At 42.2% G+C, this 10,318-nt stretch overlaps 1 long non-coding RNA gene across 1 annotated transcript in view; it reads right to left on the minus strand.

The window, feature by feature from the left end:
* Positions 1 to 10,318, minus strand: part of LOC148225582 (uncharacterized) — a 51,661-nt gene that overhangs the window by 20,385 nt on the left and 20,958 nt on the right. Inside the window, exon 2 of the long non-coding RNA XR_015808540.1 lies at positions 6,078 to 6,365. This is a non-coding gene — a long non-coding RNA (uncharacterized LOC148225582). The remainder of the gene's footprint in view (positions 1 to 6,077; positions 6,366 to 10,318) is intronic.

Raw genomic sequence — 10,318 nt, forward strand, 5'->3', positions numbered from 1 at the left:
GCTGATCAGCATCCATAAATGTCCTGACCGGTGAGGAGACACAGGCACTACAACTGGAAAGAGAGCAGGAAGGAAAACCTACCATGTGAGCAAAGTTAAAAAAAAAAGGGGGGTGGGGTGGGGGGAAGAGAGAGAGAGAGAGAGAAAAAAGGTCTGCTCGGTGGACAGCACTTGGGCTGATAGCAGGGATTTCAGGAAATCCAAACACTCAGACAGGAAATCTGAACACTGGATAAACATGCCATAATCTGCACAGATACAGTTAACGTGCTGCGTCCCTGTTAACCCATTGCCTGCCCATGGCCGAGCCTGAAACCAGATCCGCGATGTGAGACGCCTGGAAACACAAGCTGCCCGAGGGGCTCCGCAGCCTGAGCGCTCCGAAGTCTGAGCAGCAGCCCTGCATTCAGCCCATTGATTTCTACATGGTGCTGCTTTAGCGAAAAGATGCAGGGTTTCCCTCCTGAGAAGGAGATGCACCCTGAGCCCTGCAGCAGCCTGCCCGAACTCCTGTGTGCCTCTGACTGTGCATACCTGGGAGTCCTGAGGTAGTTTTACCTGGTTCTTTTTCCACTTGTCTTTTGCCATAACGCAAGATTTGTTTGGCTGGCTGTGGGATATTTCCCATATATTGGGGGATATTTGATGGTTTCCTCCAGGCTGGTACAGTGGGGACCCTCTGCTTTGTCCCCTAGAAATTGTAGGGATGGGCTGCTTAAAGCAGCAGAGGAGTTTGGAGACTCCCTTTATGTTATTTTGTCCAGGAATGTAGTTCCATGGCAGAGAGGCTGGAACTAGATAACCTCTAAGGACCCTTCCAACCCAAACTATCCTATGATTCTATGAACTGAGGAACAAACTCTACAGTCTCTAGCAAAATTAAGATGAAGCCTGTTTGGTTTTTTTTTTTCAGAATTACATTTGTTCTTTATGTCTTGTGGCCCACTCGTCATCACAAAATTTTAATTTTAGGCTTCTTATTTTTTTTCTTTTATAAGATCTACCTCAATTACACTATTAATGTAAAGCTCTTAGCTAGTTACAAAGGCAAGAAGAAGCAATAATATTGCTTCCATAGATATAATTAATAAACTGAAGTTGACATGAGAGTTGTCAAATTTAAATTCATAGTATTACAAGTACACATACACACACACACACAAACACACACAGAATTAAGCCCCTGCATGTTTGCAGAATGGGGACTTCACTGTGTTTTCTGGAGGAGGACAATCACAGGCTTCTCTGCTTTCCAAAAGTTATGGACTCTTAAGGCAAGGGCCCACTTCCAAAAATGCTCTCACTCTCTGAAAATTGACTTTTTGAGAAAGTCCTACCTAAAGCATGTTAGAAAGCAAACATCTTGTCTTTAGATTTTCTGATTCTCCTAAGACTTCATGGAAATAATAATAATTTTAAAAAAAGATAAAAATTAGTTCCTTGAATTTCACTTGCTGGTGGCAGTAATTAGACACAGAGGTAATATCCACTGACTGGTGCATTTGCTTTAGGCATTGCCAATTATCTCATCTGAAGTGGCCCTAACATGAGTCCCACATGCAATATTAACCTGTATCATTATATTAATTTTCTGGCTAGGAACAAAATAAGAGCACTATAGGAAAAGGCTTCCTTTAGCACCTTCTAGGACCTTTAGCACCACTACCAAGTAGTAACTTGCAGTGGGTTTCTGCTTATTATTTCAAAGACAGAAGCTCTGGCAAACCAGCATTGGTTACAGCATTGCATGGAAGTGGCCAGGCTTGGACATCATGCCTGGACTATGGAGTTATGTTGCATTGGCTGCAGGGAGCCTGGCAGCAGAACTGGGGTGGAAAATTGGGCTTTGGGGGCATCCCTTTGTCAGGAACTCTCACCTGGTCTCCAGCCTAATGCTGACTCTGAAAATATCTTTCAAGTTGGGTCCTCATGTTCCCAGTCATTCTCCCACTACTTTTTGGGAAGCATGAGGCTGGTGATGGGGGTCAGTCCCTGTGAGCATGGTTGGAGCACTGGTGGCTGCATCTGTGCAAAGAGCTGGTAGAATAAATACGTGACTTTAGAGGCATGAAGTCACCTGCCTTGCCTAGCACGTGCTGCATGAAACAAGGACCAAATGGTTGCTTGATGATGTCAGGAGGTAACTGGTGGAAAAACAGGGAAAAATTAAAACATGTCAGGGTTTAATTTTTTCTTTTTTTTTTTTCTTTTCTTGTTCCATGTGCTTTGCCATTGAGCTATTTCAGTTATTCACTTTTTTCCTTAGAAGTTCTTCTGTTGTCATAGTATTTTTCACCTTCTCTTTTCTTGTATTTTCCCCTTAGTGCCACTCTTTCCAGTGGCAACAGGAAAACAAAAAATAGAGAAAAGGTATAAAGTGCAGCCTTTTCAGTATAACTGGAAAGGCACTTTTAAAAAAGAGAGAAAATAAGCATAAGACTTCAAAATATGCATTTTGACTGAAAAAACACCTATTAAGATTGAGAGACTTTTCATTTGAAAATGTTCAAGCAGCTCTAGGAAAAAAAAGGAGCTGGGGGAAGTGGGATATAATTTATTACCACTAACATCTGCTGTAAATCAGTTAGAGGTAGGCAAACATTCCCTACCAGGGCAGAGTTAGGTCAAGGTGAGAGGGGATAAAGCAATAATTAAAAAGAGTAGTGTCCTCCAGCTTCCTTCAATAGGCTGTAAGCAGAAGAGCAAGTGCTTGCTGCAAAACTGGGGTTCTGTCTAGAAAAATTTCAAAAGGGTGGGGGGGGGGGAATAATTTATAATCAATGGAAAACTATCAGTTTATAAGACAACTCCAACAATTTCTAAAAGAACCACAAAAAATTATACTATTCTGATTTTCTAGTTAAAAAATAAGTAGAAAAAAGATTGTGCTTATTGTGAAAAGTTTGATTTTATGAGACATTTGTGTTGAAAAACTCTACAAAAATATGTTATTGTCCATCTTGGGAAAAAGGTAGAACAGGGACAGCATGGTAGGCAAAATAATGAAGCTGACAATACTAACCTTTACAGAGACGTTCCAGCAGAAATGAGGTAGAAAGAAATTTTCAAACTCAGGCAAGCAGAGTCACCACAGCTAAAGAGTGGATAAAGAGTCATGGAAGGGCACAGCAGCTGCAAAAATTCCCCCATCACCTTAGGAAAAAAAAGGCCAGTGGCCTTACTCAGTACAGATGTGAAGATGCTTGCTTTTAAATTGGGAAAAAACCCTGAACCACATCCACCCTTGATGTACTGGCAGCAGCTGAGCTTTCTGATCACTTGCTCTATATCCCCAGGATGTAGCTCTGTGTATTCCAAGAGCTGATAACAAAATTGTCACTCCTTCCACAGAGAACACTATGGCTAGTGAATTAAGACAAGTCAGTTCATTGAAGATTAAAAGGGTTTAGATATGCATGTGAAAGATAAAGCACATGTAATCATTACTGAGATCATGAACAAAATGCTGAGAAAGTTATCGTCAACCTATGAGGCCCCAAGCTCTGTTACTTTTCATGTTTCAATTACAAGCTCTATCATTATAGTAGTTAGGATTTTTTTTTCATTATAGATTTGAAAGAAAGATCAGTTCTTTATCACCCTACTTACTGGATTTGGAAAAGATTTCAGCAGAATAATGAAAACATTTGGAGAAAGAAATTGCAGGTCCCAGTTTTGTCATTGTCCATCAGTCACCTGGAGGATTTACATCCTTGAAAAAAATGGCTTAATATAGTCACATGAAACTAATGTACTTTCTTTTTAGAGCATGTCCAGCCCTGTGTTTCAGCCATCCCAGACCTCCCTCTCTCTAGCTACCAGAAACTGGATGCCAGAGAAATACTGTGCCATGCTAAACCACGTTCCCTAATCCCACTGTGACTCTCTCTGGATTTACTAAAGCATATACTTAAACTTTGCAAACATTAGAGAAAATAAATAGAAAACACTATCCAAAAGGATTGCATAAACACTGACACAACTTACATAAGCTATAAACACTATTTTTCTTGAAAACTTCAGTAATTAGCTTGTTTAGAGACTTCTGGCTGCGCTACAAAACATATCTCTTTGTGCACTGGCTTTCAATTTTAACATTTCCTTGGGGATCCCTGCCTCTTTTATTACTAGTCCTGCTCCTTCCTAAATGAGCAGCCAAAGAGGTTTATTTTTGAGATCAGCATCCCTGCTGGAAATGTTGCACTAGGAAAAGCACCGAGCCCCCTCCATCCAGCAGCAAACCATGTGCTCTTGCATTACACAAGAAACATTGCCACTTTCCCCACTGTTCATTCAGTGAAACACAGCAGAAACTGTGTTCTTACAGGTTTAACAACATGTTTGTACATTTATTAAGCAAATAGCACCTCTTGACGTTATGAAAAGGTCCAGGCATTAGAAACTACCTTGACAAGAAGCACTTGACCCTTAGTGGTACCTACAGCCTGCACTAATGCACAGGAGGCTGTGCATGTTTAATTTTCAACTGTTTTTAGTTTTCTTTTTCGAAATAAGAAAAAACCCCAAACCCTGAAGCATTTCCTTTTTTCCCTCTCCTTCATTGTTCCTTGTTACAAAGGCAAAAATGGGGAGTATTTTCATAGTCCTCTTTTTTCCCCCCATTTTCTTTCCAATGTGGCAGATGAAGAGAGGAGACCAAAGACATGTACAAACAATTTTTTTTACTGGCTCTGCTCAAAAAATGTTATAAAAAATATACAGTAAAGGGTACTAAAGAAAGCAAACGTCACATAGTGATGGCCCCATAGTGTCAGAGTAGCTGCTGGCTTCATCTTTTTCCAAAGATATGTGGACAGTCCAGATAATGTTGAGAGACAACTATAAGTTGAATTATGCACCACAGACCCAAGTAGCAATAAAAATGTTGTGTGGAGAAATCTGGCTCTCTCTCTCTACATTGTTCTCTATACGTTTCCAGGATGCCAGTTGTGCTGAAATGGCTGGGTTGGAAGGACACTTTGGACATGTGAAGGTCACAGCGGGCTTATTCTCCAATTGTCACTAAAATTTTCTTTGGTTTCCTTTTTAAAAATAGTTGAAAAAGAAGCCTCCTCAATGTGGTGTCACTGGTTTGTTACAGAAAAGTTAAATGACCAAACAGAAGCCAAGAATTCCAGACATTAACAAATAGTATGACAAAGCCCAGTTGATCACCAGATTTGTTTAGCAAGTAGGGGATTTTTTAAAAAGAGATGTAAGCTTCTCATGATCTGGGTCTTTGAAAGTCATATGAACAATTATTTTAAGCTATTTTTACAAACGAACACTAAATGTATACATAAAAACTAGCGTTGTATTTTTTGTCAATCCTTTATCACAAGGAGCTGAGCATTTGAAAATATGGATGGGTGCCATGAAACTTGTCATAGACATGTGAGAGTCAACACTGTTATAAATGCTGCAAGCATCACATGCTCTAAGCACTGAATATTTGGATGCAACTGAATATTTGGATCGGCTGTGAGCATGAGTTGTTAGCCTGGAGAGCTTTAGAATGGTCCAGAAAATTAAAGGCTACTGGGAAAATAATGTTTCTAATTGTATTCACAACTTTTGGAAATAGGTGATGGCCATCATGGAAACATGCTTACAAAGAGGAAGATAAACCCATTTTTTCCCCCATGACTTTAATTGATTAGGAGTTTAGATTTTTATGCTTATGCATATTCATGTGTGTGTGTCATCCAAATCCTAGAACGCTGATGAGGAAACAGGACTGAGAAACAAAGCCAAAGGGTAAAACAGAAGTCTGCTGTGTTATGGCCCTGATGTATGTAGATGAGAAGGAGATAGCCCAGCAGAAGGTTGGAAGCTGCTGCAGAAAGATGTGATTTTTGCAGGGAGAAAACCAGGGCAGCATGGGTGGTGGGGTGGCCTCTGTTAGACCTCTGTTAGACTCTGTGGTGAGTCAGAAAGTGCTGTACCCCATGCTCAGAAGGGCTGCAGAGCCTGTCCTCTGCTACCAATGCACCTGGGGCCAGCACCAGAGAGCTTTGTGGGGAGAAATAGTGATTAGAGAAGAGACTTGCTATTGTCGCAGAGACTGCAGCACTTACCCAAAGAAGGAATGGGCTCTGCAGATGTCTCATTTCCATATTTCTCCTCATCACATCACTGTTCTGGCTTACACTCTGGTTATAGGCTTCTCTTTGGGAAAATCTCCTTCATCTCTTGTAGGAGGTGGTGGCTGCCTTCATCCCACTCTCACTTGCTGTGAATCCCTCTGCAAGTGTTCACCAGTTGAAACACTCATCCTGGCTCAGTCAGGATCTCTCATTTATGCTCTGCCATGTTATCATTGGCAGTTTCAAACACAGCATCTGTTTGAGGTCTACAAAGCACATCTATGGAGGAAGATCATATAATACCATGCATTAGTTTAGCCCCTTTCTGAATGACTCTTCTTGGGCTGAATATCTTGCATTCCTACCTTGTAATTTCAGCACACACTGCCTCACCAGCTTTGTACTTCAGAAGGAGGTACCCGTATTACCCCAGAGTTCAGGGCAACCACAAAGTAGTGTTCATGTGGTTCTTTCATGCAAACAAGGGATCATGACTTTTCTTCTCATGGAGGTCAGATGAGAAATCTGCTAGTCAATCTTTGGTTACTCAGTGACTAAAGGCCAGAGATTTATAACCTACCCAAACACTTTAACACCTTCTGACTGGCCTTTCTGCTGCCTGGGGCCCCGACCACACTGCCCCAGTGGCTTGCCTCTTCTGATCTCTATGCAGTCCTAGGAGGCAGATTAAACTGTTAATGAAGTTTCATTAAGCAGGTTCATGAATAATGCTGAGTTCAAGCTTTTATTCTGGCCTTGCTCAAATCACCCAAACTTCACTTAAAGTAACAAATACAAGGGCACAGCCAAACTTACTGTCCAGTTGTGTTTTGTCTTAATCCCCTCCTGAAGCAGGATGAAAGGATGTGCAGTAACCCTACTCCACTCCACTCAAACATTGTCCCATACCTTCTGCTTAGACAAGACACAGCCTGGCTCTCTCTGGCTACACCTCTTACCTTGATGAACTGTGCCACAGGTTGGGGTCTATTTTCTTGCTAGGTGTTTGATGTTGGTTATGTTTGCACTGTCAGATCTGTGCCTGAATTTTCTCTGTATGGTGAGCCCATGGCCTTTCTCAGACTGAAGCCTGAGTAAAAGCCAATGTCTAATTGATGCAGATGAACAATAGAATAGCATATTTCAGTTGGAAGGGACCTAAAATGTTCATCTAGTCCAACTGCCTGACTACTTCAGGGCTGACCAAGTATGCTGTTAAGGGCAACATACCTCTTAAACACTGATAGGCTTGGAGTGTTGACCACCCCTCTTGGAAGATTGTTCCACTATTTTGACACCCTCTAGAGCATGTTAAAGGAAGGGCAAAGCGGCCTAGAGTAGGGTCTAGAGCACAAGTCCTATGAGGAGCAGTTGAGGGAGCTGGGGGTGTTTAACCTGGAGAAAAGGAGGCTCAAAAGAGACATTATTGCTCGCTACAATTGAAAGAAGGTTAGAGAGGGGTAGGGATCCGTTCCTCCTCCCAGGTAGCAAGTGACAGTACCTGGAGAAATGGCTTCAACTTGTACCAGCTGAGATTTAAATTGGACACTGGAAGACAATATCCACAGAAAAGATGGTTGAGCATTTTCCAAGGGAAGTGGTTGAGTCACTAGAGTATTCCTAGAGGTATTTAAAAACCATGCAAATGTGGCACTTAGGGTTTGTAGTAGTTTACCATAGTTTAATGGTAACTTGTAAGTGTTGGGTTAATGATTGGGCTTGAAGATCTTAAAAGTCTTTTCCAACCTAAAATGACTCTGTGATTTCATTAAATGCTTCCTTATATCAAGTCTAAACCTCCCCTGATACAGCTTTAAACCATTTCCATGTCCTACCAATGAATCCCAGGAAGAAGAGCTCAGCACCTCTATCTCCTCTTGCCCTCCTCAGGAAGCTGTTAGAGAGCACAGGGTCACCCCTCAGCCTCCTCTTCTCCAAACCAGGCAAGCCCAGAGCCCACAGCTGCTCCTCACAGGACATGACTTCCAGCCCTCTCCCTGGCTTTGTTGCCCTCCTCAGGAAACATTCAAAGACCTTCATATCCCTCTTCAGTGATGGGTCCCAGAAATGTGCAGAAAAGTCAAATACAAGCTTGAGCCCTAAGCCAGCACAGAGGCAAAAGCATCTATCTGCCTCAATTCTCCATTGTCATAATCACAATGTATGACCTTAGAAAACATTATTCAGACACAGGTTGCACAGATGCTCCAGAATGGGATTTGTAAGGCCTAAGCATGAATTTTAAGGATGTGATGATGTCTCATATTTCTACCATTGTGGCTCTAGTGGTCAAATTGGATTCCTTGCTGCATAAGAAACTAGAGAAAATGTCATGCAAAGCAGACTGGATTACATCAGTTTTCCCTGTCTTGCTTCAAGACTTCATATACATTCAATATGAAAACTTGGTTTCCTCACTTAAAATGTACAAGAAGTTTAGAAGAAAGCAATATTCTTGTCTGGGGGAGCTCCTAATCAAATGATTTCTAAAATAAGCCTGAAATCAAGAGCCACTGCTGTTAGCTGCAGGAAAAAGGAGAGGAATATTAACTTCTGTGGGAGGAGGAGCTGTACCTTAAAAAAAATGTTGCTATTGAACGCAAAGCTGGTATGGAAAGCTCAAGTAATTGGAAACACATGTTCCTGGCTGCAGGAGTACAGCACATAAACTGCAGAAGAAAAATAATAATAGAAAGGACACAGAATATTTGAAAACATAGCAAGGGAAGTCAACATTTTACAACTTGTTAATAGTGACTATACCTGAAATATTGTTTCACCATTAACCTTAAAAACACGAATGTATCTATTGACTTTCTGTTGTACACCAACTTTAAAATAAAATAGAGATCTCAGGCATGTTGGATGATAGTATTACGTAAGGAGAATATTTTAGTAAACTATCTGAACAAAGATGACTCATAATGATACAGATGAATATTTTATTTTAAACACAAAATGTTGTGAATTACTTAGCACCTAAAAATAATACGCCTCCTCTTAACTTTCAATGAACTGTGTTGACGTTGCAGGAGTTTCTAACTTTTTCAGTACAGCAAATCATCCATCTTTTGTAGTCTGTTAACAGAAATATCTCTTTTCAGGCCAAAGCTTCAAACCCAAAGCACACATAAACCCCCTCACACCCACACTCCCTTTGGTTTGGAGCTTTTTGTTCCGCCTCTCTCCCTTCTTGGGTAGTAAAGCCACAGGAGGAAGGCAGGCTGTGAAATCTGCACAGAAAAATTAAAATTCAATGCATACTGTAAAATATACCATAACCATACTGTAAGAGAATGTAGATCCCTCACTTAAAGCTGCGTGGGCAGAGCTGTGGAGAGCTGCCTATTCCCCATCTTTGGTCACTCAATTTTCTTCCCATCCCTGTTGGATATGTGAACATGTAGTTTTCACTTCTTGATTCATCCCTGATTTACTCTCCCCCTCTTCTCAGCTGGGGTGAGTTTTGCAGTTCTCAGATGTCTGTGCACTGACCCAGTTGCAGTCTGGATCAGATCTGGTCAGCTCAGGGCTGGCATATTCTGTGTAGCAAGGGTGTCTCAAGCAACTTTGGTCATGGAAACCGAGATCTTTCTTAGGCACTGTGCTCTTCAAAATCATCATAAATGACTTGGATGCAGAACTGGAAGGGATGCTGAGCAAGTTCACAGATGATACAAAACTGGGAGGAGCTGTTGACTCCCTCGAGGGCAGGGAGGCCCTGCAGAGACCTCACAAATCAGAGCACTGGGCAATCACCAACCATGGGAGGTTCAACACGGGAGAGCTCTGGATTCTGCACCTGGGATGGGGCAATCCTGGATGTGTGGATAGACTGGGGAATGAGAGGCTGGAAAGCAGCACCGTGGAAAGGGACCTGGGGGCCCTGGTCTGTGGTGAGTTGACCATGAGCCAGCAGTGCCCTGGCAGCCAGGAGGGCCAGCCCTGTGCTGGGGGACATCAGGGACAGCATCACCAGCCAGGCAAGGGAGGGATTGTCCTGCTCTGCTCTGCACTGGGGCCTCACCTGCAGTCCTGTGTGCTGGTTTGGGTGACACAATGTCAGAAAGACATGAAGCTGTCAGAGAGTGTCCAAAGGAGGACAACAAAGATGGTGAAGGGCCTCGAGGGGAAACTGTAGGAGGAGTGGCTGAGGTCACTTGGTCTGTTCAGCCTGGAGGAGACTGAGGGCAGACCTCATTCCTTTCATTCCTTGTGGGGGAAGCAGAGAG

This window comes from Sturnus vulgaris, chromosome 1, assembly GCF_052056855.1.
Source record: "Sturnus vulgaris isolate bStuVul1 chromosome 1, bStuVul1.hap1, whole genome shotgun sequence".
Taxonomy (NCBI): Eukaryota; Metazoa; Chordata; class Aves; order Passeriformes; family Sturnidae; genus Sturnus; species Sturnus vulgaris.